This window comes from Triticum dicoccoides, chromosome 5B (genome assembly GCF_002162155.2).
Source record: "Triticum dicoccoides isolate Atlit2015 ecotype Zavitan chromosome 5B, WEW_v2.0, whole genome shotgun sequence".
Classification (NCBI taxonomy): Eukaryota; Viridiplantae; Streptophyta; class Magnoliopsida; order Poales; family Poaceae; genus Triticum; species Triticum dicoccoides.
The window spans coordinates 658,904,978-658,917,613 of NC_041389.1; positions in this window are offsets into that span (position 1 = coordinate 658,904,978).

A 12,636-nucleotide genomic window follows, 5' to 3' on the forward strand; every position below is an offset into this window, starting at 1 on the left:
GATCAATTCATCTTTATCATTAGGAACAACGGTAATACCTCCCTTTTTGGGAACACAATGGTCATGGCTTACCCAATCACTATCAGCAACGGGATAAATTATACCTTCCTCAAGGAGCTTTAGTATCTCCTTTCTTACCACTTCTTTGGGATTCAGTCATTGTTGAGGATCTCTAACTGGTTTGGCATATTTCTCCACATTTATTTTGTGTTGACATAGAGTGGGACTAATGCCCTTAAGATCATCCAGAGTATATCCAATAGCGGCACGGTGCTTCTTCAGAGTTTTCAATAATCTTTCTTCTTCTTGTTCTGAAAGGTTAGCACTAATAATAACAGGATATATTTTCTTTTCATCAAGATAAGCATACTTAAGATTATCAGGTAATGGTTTGTGTTCAAACACGGGATCACCCTTGGGTGGAGGGGGATCCCCAAGAATTTCAATGGGAAGGTTATGTTTCTGCATAGGTTCCTGTTTAAGGAACACTTCATCTATTTCCCTTCTTTCCTTCATAAACATATCATTTTCATGGTCAAGCAAGTATTGTTCTAACAAATCAGTAGGAGGCACGGCAATAGAAGCAAGACCAATAATCTCATCCTTACTAGGTGATTCTCTATCACGAGGTTGTCTACAATACTTAGCAAAACTAAACTCATGTTTCATATCCCCTAAGCCAATTTCAACAACATCCTTTTCGCAATCAATATTAGCACTAACAGTGTTCAAGAAGGGTCTACCAAAAATAATGGGACAAAAATCATCTTGTGGGGAACCAAGAACAAGAAAATCAGCAGGATATTTGACCTTCCCACACAAGACTTCGACATCTCTAACGATCCCAACTGGTTTAATAGTGTCCCTATTAGCAAGCTTAATGGTAACATAAATATCTTCTAATTCAACGGGTGTAATGTCGTGCATAATTTCTTTATATGAATCATAAGGTATTGCACTAGCACTAGCACACATATCACATAAGCCATGATAACAATGATCTCCTATTTTAACAGAAATAACAGGCATGCCTACAACAGGTCTACGTATCTTAGTATCGGGTCTAGCAATATTAGCAGTCTCACCACAGAAATAAATAACATGCCCATCTAAATCATCATCCAAGAGATCTTTAACCATAGCAATACTAGGTTCAACTTTAATTTGCTCAGGAGGTGTATAAGTCCTAGTATTACTGTTACGAACTGAAAGGATCGATATAGTTGACTAGAAGGGGGGGTGAATAGGCAACTAAAAAATTTTAATCTTTTTTTACCAATTTAAACTTTGCATCAAAGTAGGTTGTCTAGATATGCAACTATGTGAGCAACCTATATGGTGCAATAACAACTAGCACATAAGCAAGCAAGGGATACAACACAAATAAGCTTGCACAAGTAAAGGCAGGAGATAACCAAGAGTGGAGCCGGTGGAGACGAGGATGTGTTACCGAAGTTCCTTCCTTTTGAGGGGAAGTACATCTCCGTTAGAGCGGTGTGGAGGAACAATGCTCCCCAAGAAGCCACTAGGGCCACCGTATTCTCCTCACGCCCTCACACAATGCGAGATGCCGTGATTCCACTATTGGTGCCCTTGAAGGCGGCGACCGAACCTTTACAAAGAAGGTTGGGGTAATCTCCACAACTTAATTTGAGGCTCCCAACGACACCACGAAGCTTCACCACAATGGACTATGGCTCCGAGTTGACCTCAACCGTCTAGGGTGCTCAAACACCCAAGAGTAACAAGATCCGCAAGGGATTAGTGGGAGGAATCAAATTTCTCTTGGTGGAAGTGTAGATCGGGGCCTTCTCACCCAATCCCGAGCAAATCAACAAGTTTGATTGGCTAGGGAGAGAGATTGGGCGAAAATGGAGCTTGGAGCAACAATGGAGATTAGGGTTGTAAGAGGTGAGTCTTCTTGGAGAAGAAGACCCCCTTATGTAGTGGGGGGACAATTCCAACCATTACCCACCACTCAGCCCGCGACACGCGGAAGTACCGCACCAAAGGAGCGGTACTACCGCACGGGCCTGCGGTACTACCGCAGTGGACCGTGGTACTACCGTGGGCACGGCAGAGCCCGGACCTGAATAAAATAGAACGGACAGGGCGCAGTAGATCTACAGGCGCGGTACTACCGCGGCCCCATGCGGTACTACCACAGGACAGCCACAGTCCAGGTCCAGTAGGCACAGATGTAAAAAATTACATCCATGACTACATCTGCTGAGATATTGTCGTGCGAAAATCCGACACGGAACTACCGCGACCTAGGGTGCGGTACTACCGTGAAGAGTGGGGATGTAAAAAATTACATCCGCCCCTACCTCCGCTCCTGCTGCTGTACCTGGCCAGGCGCCACGGTACTACCACGCCGCAGCACGGTACTACCTCGTAGAGCGTGGATGTAAAAAATTACATCCGCGCCTACTACCGCTTGAGCAGCGGCGCCAGTCCAGAACTCACGGTACTACCGCTCCTGAGGAGCGGTACTACCGTGGGAGCTCACGGTACTACCGTGCCGGAGCCCGGTACTACCGCTGCCTCTAAAGGAAATATGCCCTAGAGGCAATAATAAAGTTCTTATTTATTTCCTCATATCATGATAAATGTCTATTATTCATGCTAGAATTGTATTAACCGGAAACATGATACATGTGTGAATACATAGACATACATATAGTCACTAGTATGCCTCTACTTGACTAGCTCATTAATCAAAGATGGTTATGTTTCCTAACCATAGACATGTGTTGTCATTTGATTAACGGTATCACATCATTAGGAGAATGATGTGATTGACATGACCCATTCCGTTAGCCTAGTAGTTGATCGTTTAGTATATTGCTATTGCTTTCTTCATGACTTATACATGTTCCTGTAACTATGAGATTATGCAACTCCCGTTTACCGGAGGAACACTTTGGGTACTACCAAACGTCACAACGTAACTAGGTGATTATAAAGGAGTACTACAGGTGTCTCCAAAGGTACATGTTGAGTTGGCGTATTTCGAGATTAGGTTTTGTCACTGCGAGTGTCGGAGAGGTATCTCTGGGCCCTCTCGGTAATGCACATCACTATAAGCCTTGCAAGCAATGTGACCAATGAGTTGGTTACGGGATGATGCATTACATAATGAGTAAAGAGACTTGTCGGTAACGAGATTGAACTAGGTATTGGATACCGACGATCAAATCTCGGGCAAGTAACATACCGATGACAAAGGGAACAACGTATGTTGTTATGTGGTTTGACCGACAAAGATCCTCGTAGAATATGTAGGAACCAATATGGGCATCCAGGTTCCGCTATTGGTTATCGACCGAGAATAGTTCTAGGTCATGTATACATAGTTCTCGAACCCGTAGGGTCCGCACGCTTAAAGTTACGATGACAGTTTTATTATGAGTTTATAAGTTTTGATGTACTGGAGTTTGTTCGGAGTCCCGGATGTGATCACGGACATGACGAGGAGTCTCGAAATGGTCGAGGCATAAAGATTGATATATTGGAAGCCTATGTTTGGACATCGGAAGTGTTCCGGGTGAAATCGGCATTTTACCAGAGTACCGGGGGGTTACCGGAACCCTTTCGGGGGTTATTGGGCCTTCATGGGCCCTAAGGGAGAAGAGGAGAGGAGGCAAGAGGTGGGATGCGCCCCCTCCCCTCCCTAGTCCGAATAGGACAAGGAGAGGGGGGCGGCGCCCCCCCCCTTTCCTTCCCCTCTTCCTCCTCCTTCCCCCTTCTCCTACTCCAACTAGGAAAGAAGGGAGTCCTACTCCCGGTGGGAGTAGGACTCCCCCGTGGCACGCCCTCCTTGGCCGGCCGCCCCCTCCCCCTTGGCTCCTTTATATACGGGGGCAGGGGGGCAGCCTAGAACACACAAGTTGATCTACGGATCGTTCCTTAGCCATGTGCAGTGCCCCCCTCCACCATATTCCACCTCGGTCATATCGTCGCGGAGTTTAGGCGAAGCCCTATGCCGGTAGAACATCATCATCGTCACCACGCCGTCGTGCTGACGGAACTCATCCCCGAAGCTTTGCTGGATCGGAGCCCGGGGATCGTCATCGAGCTGAACGTGTGCTGAACTCGGAGGTGCCGTATGTTCGGTGCTTGGATTGGTCGGATCGTGAAGACGTACGACTACATCAACCACGTTGTGCTAACGCTTCCGCTTACGGTCTACAAGGGTACGTGGACAACACTCTCCCCTCTCGTTGCTATGCCATCACCATGATCTTGCGTGTGCGTAGGAATTTTTTTGAAATTACTACGTTCCCCAATAGTGGTATCGGAGCCAGGTTTTATGCGTAGATGTGTCAGGACCCCGACTCAATGCCACATCGATCTAGCATGTAACACCTCATATCACTTTGCGGCCTCACGCACGGTATTTCCATGGGTGTCGCCTTACCTTTGCCCGGGACCGTTTGCGCCTCTTGGCACACGTATATGATAGTGTCGCTAGCATCCATACGATAAGGAGCCCGGGCTGACATGGCTAGTCGTAAACCCAAAGTGGCACGGACTTACAGGGACAGGCATCCATGACCCAGCATCGAACGTGTCGGTCATCAGCGAGTGAATCCAGGCTGTAGCACTGGGCTAGCAGGACTCCGGTGAACCGGGCTGTAGCGGGCTAACAGGACTCCGGTATTCATCGCGTGACATTTCCCCGAAGGGACAGACACAGGAACGAAGAAGGACACATGCCGGCCAGCCTAAGTGTTCCGGAGCAGAAGCAAGCTACCATGGCTCAGTGAAACACTAGGAGACATTTCCCGGTAAGAGAGGCTACTAAGGATAAACAACTAGATGGTCAGATCCCACACATACCAAGCATTTCAATAACATACACACAATATGCTCGATATGTGCAAACACAACATGGCATCACAACATGACTCTATGACTCAAGTATTTATTCATTAGGCTCCGAGGAGCGAGATACTACAAACATAGGTCTCATGACCCAACATTCAGAGTATACAAGTCAAAGCACAAGCGGAAGCTATCATGTCTGAGTACAGACAACTATAAATGAAAAAGGCTGAGAAGCCTGACTATCTACCAGATACTGCCGAGGGCACAAGATCGTAGCTGAGGTAACAAGCTAAACGTCGAAGTCCAAGCGGAACTACTAGTGAGACTGAAGTCTCTCTGCAAAAACATAAAATAGGCAAACGTGAGTACAAATGTACCCAGCAAGACTTACATCAGAACTAACTACATATGCATCAATATCAACAAAGGGGCTGTGGGGTTTAACTGCAGCAAGCCAGCTTTGACTCGGTGGCTATCCTAAACTACGACTGCAAGCGACTCTTTTGAGGTGGCGCACACGAGTCCACACATTCACCATATCAATACACCACTATGGATCCGCTCCCGTCTCCCTACGAGAACGTCATCCATAGCACTCACGCTTATCTTGCGTATTTTAGAGTATCCACTTTCGCTTGTCTATGGACTGATATAAGCAACCCAGAAGTCCTTTACCGCGGACACGGCTATTCGAATAGATAACGTTAACCCTGCAGGGGTGTACTTCTTCACACACGCTCTCACCACTTACCGCCGTTTACACGACATGTACTCGGCAACCTTCAAGCGGAAGCCCAACGTGGGTGTCGGCCACGGCCTGCCTAAACACTCAAGTGTCTAGTCCAGGTTTATCGCCTATTCGGGTTCCATCCATGAGGAGATCCGGCCGGAGTTTCGCTCACAGCCCCAAACGATGTGAACAGGGTTCCCGAGACACCAAACGGGCGCCCGGTATACCCGGCCACGTGCCTACCGCATCACAGCCCACCCCTCCGGTCAGCGCTGCCCACGGCCTCCAGCATACTACAAACACCAGAAACTACTTGCAACTCCTGGACAGAGGACAAGGGTGATCAAGGAGCCGAGAGGGTCCATTGGTTTCGGGCCCAATGCGTGGTAGTAGCTGAATCATGGATCACAAACACAGAACTCAGTTCCTAAGGACGGCTGCAATGAGACAACCCACCATGTACTCCTACATGGCCTCTCACCGCTACCTTTACCAAATCGTGTTCACACGCTTAGCTCACACACCGTAGGACATGTTCACACACCTCTGATTCATCCCGGATGAATCAGACCTGACTCGACTCTAAGCAATAGCAGGCATGACAAACAAGCATGAATGAGTAGGCACAACAGGGCTCAAACAACTCCTACTCATGCTAGTGGGTTTCATCTATTTACTGTGGAATGACAGGTCATGCAAAGGATAAAGGGGTTCAGCTACCGCAGCAAGTAACAGATGAATCGTTGTTGTCCTAATGCAGTAAAAGAGAGAAGGAGCGAGAGAGTGGGATTGTATCGGAATGAACAAGGGGGTTTTGCTTGCCTGGCACTTCTGAAGATAACATTGGGTCTTCATCAGTGTCAACGATGACATCATCGGTATCACGTCTATCGAGAGGGGACAAATACCGGCAACACAGAAGGAAACACAATCAATGCAATGCACAATATGATGCATGATCATGACATGGCAAAATGAATGTGTTTTGGGCTAATGCAACTAGCAACAGATTAAATGAAGTTGGTTTGAATATAATATTCAAATTCAAACTCCATATGTGATTATTCAAATGCCATTTAATTGATTTGTGCTAAACAGCAGCTATAAGTTGTTCTAACATGCATGAAAATGGTACAGATGGATTCCTTGAATTTTTCTGATAATTTTTTATATATAAATTATTTAATTTGGAGTTACGGTTGAATTTCTATGATTTATTGAAGTTTAGGGCATTTTCTGAAATTTCCTGAATATTAATAATTCCAGTAATTCATTAATGTGTCAGCCTGATGTCATGATGACGTCAGCAGGTCAACGTGGCACAGTTCGGTCAACCCCTGACCGGTGGGTCCCGAGTGTCAGTGTCTAACTAAACTAACCTAGCTTAGTTAATACTAACCTAACTTAATTAGCCGGGCGGGGCCCGCAGGTCAGTGAGAGAGAGGGGGTCAAACCGGGCAGTGGGGTCAACCCACGCCGGTCATCGGGTCAGCGGTCACCGGCGTTTAGCCGCCGGCGAGCCCAGGCGCGGCGGAGGGCTCGGGAAACGCCCTCCGGCGACCAAAACAGCGGCAGCGATCATCTACGCGTAGCTGGAGCTCAGCCGTATCCATCTAAGCAAGCAGGAGGGGCTGAGGTCGAGCGGGCTCGCCGGAATCAAGCTCGCGGCGGCGGCCGAGGTTCGGACCTCGACAGAAACAAGGCTACGGTTGACGAGAGGTCGAACGGATGCTTGTTCTGGGCTCCTGGGACCACGCTGAGCGCAGACACGTGCTCAAACACGGGCGGCAGCAACTGTGGCCGCGGCGGCGCCATGGCCGTCGGCGAAGAGCTCTCGGCTCGTTGTGAACGGCGGCTAGAGAGGGAGATAGGACACGGGGAGAGGGGGAATCGGGTCAAAGGCTCACCGCGGAGCTGCAGGGAGGGTTAGTGGGCTCGGGGGCGCGCCGGAGTGGCCGAATCGACGGAGAAGGGCGCCGGGGCCGAAGCTTGAAGACGATGACGATGGCGGCTGCTCGGGGCCCTTCTGGTCGCGTGAGACGACGAGGAGGACGAGGGCAGAACAGCGGAGCTTTGGGAGGCGTCGGGGAGGCGAGACGGTGGCTGTGGCCGCGCGAGCGCTGGTCGGCGGCGACGGGCTCCATTCGGTCGCGGGAGGGGAAGCAGAGGAGCGAGGGGGAGGGAGGTCCAGAGAGCGAGGGAGAAGTGAGAGGGGGTCGGGGAGGCGCGTGGCGTCTCCGGGCGTCGAGGAGGGAGGCAACCAGGCAGGAGGTGGCCATGCGCGGTGGCGGTGCTCGCCACCGAGCTGCTTCGTGCGCTGGCACGGGAAGAAGACAGGCATGCCCCCTGGTGGTTGGGCTGCACAGTGTTGGGCTGTCCAGGTGGGCTTCGGTGAGCGCCAGGTAAGTCCTTCTCTCTCTCTCTTTTATTTATTGTTTTCTATTTTGTTCTGTTTTGTTTTGGTTTAGTAAAAATACTAAACCATTTTATAAAATCCTGAAAATAATTATGTGGCTAGAACTAAAATATACCAAACCACATAAAATGTTCCAGAATTATTGGACATATATTAATTATATATATAATATATTTATCCAATGCAAATAGTTATTGAATTAACTCAAAGGCCCAAAATAAATGTTTCAGTCACTCCAAAATATTGGTTTGCACTTTACCTCATGCCAATATTTTTACGGAATAACAGGAACGTTTTCTTGGACTCATTTGATGAGATTTTAATGTTGATCATTTTTAGAAGGTTTCTGAGGCTTTGAAGATTCCTCAATTCAAATTTCATTTGAATTAAAACATGATGCTCACATGAGGTCTAGCCTAGTGCATAACAGGACCAGGGATGTGACAACTCACCCCCACTAAACAAAAATCTCGTCCCGAGATTCAAGCGTAGGGTAAGGTGAAGGGGGAACGCAACTAGTACAATCTTCACGATCCAGGTTGCACTTCATAGGAACGTTGATTCGATCACCATCTTTGACTCGAGGTCTTCCTCTGAGAAATCCTGTCAACATGACATGGAGGGAAGAAGGAGACCCTAGAAGGGTCGATCTTCTCGAAGATCGAACAACTCACGGAATGAGACATAGGACCATCTCTCGGGTTGAGACACGAGATACACATCAAGAGGGGTGGGAAGAAACGGATGACCAAGCTTCACTAGGTAGACAACAATTCCACACCTAAGAAGGTGGTAAACGATTGTCAACGTAGCGAGGAGTTGAGTTGCCATGATACCACGACGAAACATCCTGGAGGAGGGTGATTCGTAGATTATTACCTTAAGTGGCAAAAAGAATTACTTTTGATTCAGAGATCATTGAAACTCTTCATACCAGCCTAAGGCAATTCACAACGATCGTTTGGAGGGGGTCAGTAGAATGGCATACTCGGACTTGGATGATGTGGATTACCTTGTTGAAGACAACGCAATGGATGAATTTGCTTATCACCGGAAATGGAAGAGACCCATGGTAGAATGGCACATTGGCGGTGCAAACTGGGAACAAAATGCAAATGATGGGAATGATTCTAGTAACTGGGGAGAGGCTCAACAATAGAGAGTTATCCCACTATTGGAATGGTTATAGCATAACCGAGGAAACTGAGAGCATCCCAATTAGAGCCGATGATAAAACATAGCACTTGTGCGTGCTCTCAAGAACTTGAGCATTTCCACAATCATGAAGGTTTTATCAACAACCGCGTCAAGGGTGCTGACAACACAACATACCTACCATGATGAATAGCGATGGACGATGCAGATGCGAAGGAGGATAACACTTTCTCAGATTTCACCTTAGCGAGGCCAAGCAAATAAAATCTGGATGATCGACCGAGAGACATTTAGCACTCCGCTTCTAATGTTCTCCTTGATGTGCTAGCGTAATCCACCCTTAGATATGGTTTGATATCTAGAACATCAAGTAAAAAGGTCGGACTTCGGAACACAGAAATCCATAGGGGCAACTAGGGAGTAATCCTACGAAATCCCTATGGGGAGGTGGCCAACTTCCTCAAACAAGATACTATAATAATAGGTCTACCGGATGGGTGTGTTGGCCACGACATCCACCTTGCCGGTTATTGAGAGACCAATATTATAATTCTTGGGAAATGTTCCAACCATCACATCTGCCTGAGATTCAGATCTGGTTGGTGTCAGGATATCCCAGACTCATCAAGTCTAGAAAGAAAAATGAAAGTTTGCAACACAAATCGACGAGATAATGTTGCGGGATTCTCGGGGAGTGAGCTACGATAGTAAGCTCCAAAACATGAGCTGGTTCTGCTACAAACATGCGAACACGTTGTCCCAGACAAGCATGACCACAAAGTAGTCTTATAATAAAACACTACCGAGTTCAGGTGGAGAACCATCATCGAGGATATCGAAGTCTTTACGCAAGTCCATGGATTAGATCCCAAGCATAGACTTCTTTTCCTTGAACAAGTCAATCAGTGGCTTAGTGTGCTAGGGACACATATAGAATGAAGGTTGCAAGTCTCCAGACTACAGAATACTTCGCACGTGTGCATGACTGATTTGGGATGATTCCAAAGGAAACAAAACAATCTTTCTCAAATTCACGGCGGCAACTTTCACCAAATGCACGTGTATAAGAGGAAGTCACTCCTTTCATCAAACAAATACTTCATGAGCTAGCACGAAGAAAATGCTTTCAAAAGTTTCCAACACTAGCTTAATGTTTAACAACATCATGGAGGAGATAAGGATGTTGCCAATGGGCTCAACAACAATTCATCTAGGTTTCCTTTTAAAAGGAATTCCATAGTTAAGTGAACACGGTGATAGCATTGGTCAGACCAAAGATGTAATGGTGTATGCTCGAGGGATCAACCACGAATAAGACAACATTACGAGCATCGTTGGTACTGATTTGATTTGACGATAGCCCACACTCAAATCAAAGGATTGATAAGACAATAGGTCCAGCAACTGATCACAAGGACCAATCGATGAAGATATCATCTTTCTTCAGCACACCCTACACAAGAATATCCCTTTGGAACGAACTAAGTCAGGCAAGCTTTTATCTTCCAACTCTCCAAGTTGTTGTCTAGCTTAACCAACTAGCTCAGGGATATCTAACACCGATTTTTGGAGAGAAGGTGGTTCACAAGAACCCAACTTGATCACGAGATCAACATAGCGGTCAGGCGACAACCTGGTGATACTTCCGAGAAGAAATTTGGAATATCATGAACCACCGGTATGTTACTAAGCTCGAGAACAATCTTACTTTTCAGGGCAAGATGATATGATCAAATAAGCAAGGATTGGCACTATCCTAACTCACTGATCGGAGAGTGCACCAGAAATAAGGACTAGGTAGCACAATCAACCTTAGGGTGACGATTCAATAATCAACACGCTAAGAATGAGGTTATCGTCCATTTAACTACCAAGCAATGGAGTTGCTAGCAGTATTGATTTCACACGCCATGATTCATTTGTCGGCATTCCGGTTACAATAACACGGAAGCCAAGAAATTATCAATGATGATCAGAAGTATTACTGCGTCAAGAATTCATAAGATGGTGTGCAATTCCCATGATATTCCTGATATAAAGATGGTAATACTTCAAGGTAGAACAGATCAGAAGCTGGATTGGCATTTTGATCTGCGGAACACAATTGCTTTGACCCAATCCTAGATATGGATGAGATTCTGGAGTTTGTTTCTCCTATTCATTCTGAAATAGAATGGCTTGGCGGACCACAAGGGTAATAGGCATCGACGAACGAATGCACGCATACTCTTGACTATCAATTGATAGGCGAGGGTCGGAAACAACTAAGATGGGACAACTCAAAAGAACATATGATTTTCTGAGTTGTGGATGCATGGTTTAGCATGTTGAACGAAGTTCAACATATTTCTTCCGGATAACCCATGTAGAAAGGTAGAACTGGCAGACAATATAAAATGGAGAACTCATCAAGAGCACTCTGGTTGTGATCGTTCAGTTCAACGAGGAACTTCTGCCATAAGTAGTTCATGGTATTTGGAAGAAGAAGATACCACGGACTTCAAGGACTATCGCAAAGGTTACTAATAACCTAAGGGAGCTAGCAATTACTATCAACATGAAGTAAGTAGGGTGGATCTCGGGTTCAAGAACCCAGGAATAGAATACCTACTAACTAAATGGCATCGCGGGATGCTTTCGATAATGACGGCCAGAATCATCACACTGGGAACACAAAACATGGCTAGACTACTAGATGATCCCCTGAGACACCTAGGGTCATAATAATAACTCCAACATAAAGGTCGAGGCAGTAGAATACCTCAACTCAACAATTAGTGTGATTGAGCTGGCATAAAGGAACATCGAAACCAGAGGGAAAGGATTTGCAAATGCATCAGACTATTTAGAAACCTGGAATGACTCGGACAGCATAACGGCTGTAAATGCTCAGAAAAGATTTGAGACATTCACAAAAATGGTGGCATAACCACTCAGAAGCACAATATCAAGGTTTCGAGATCAACAATTAACATACAGAAGTAGTAGGAACTGAACTGAGACTTAAATCCAACAATCTTATAAGTCCACTGATTAGTAACACGTGATCCTAATAGAAAGAAGAGATAGCCTAGTTCTTAATCCCCGTAGAAGAGAAGATGATGACTCAGATCAGAAGGCCATGAGGTATAAGGAGTAAAAAGAGCCTTACGTTCCATCCCACAATCAATTCCCCTACATATAACTAAAGAATTTCTAGACTCAACATCGACCAGTTTGGCTTGGTAATCCTACAGGCAGTCAAGCTCTGATACCAACGCTGTCAGGACCCCGACTCAATGCCACATCGATCTAGCATGTAACACCTCATATCACTTTGCGGCCTCACGCACGGTATTTCCACGGGTGTCGCCTTACCTTTGCCCGGGACCGTTTGCGCCTCTTGGCACACGTATATGATAGTGTCGCTAGCATCCATACGATAAGGAGCCCGGGCTGACATGGCTAGTCGTAAACCCAAAGTGGCACAGACTTACAGGGACAGGCATCCATGACCCAGCAT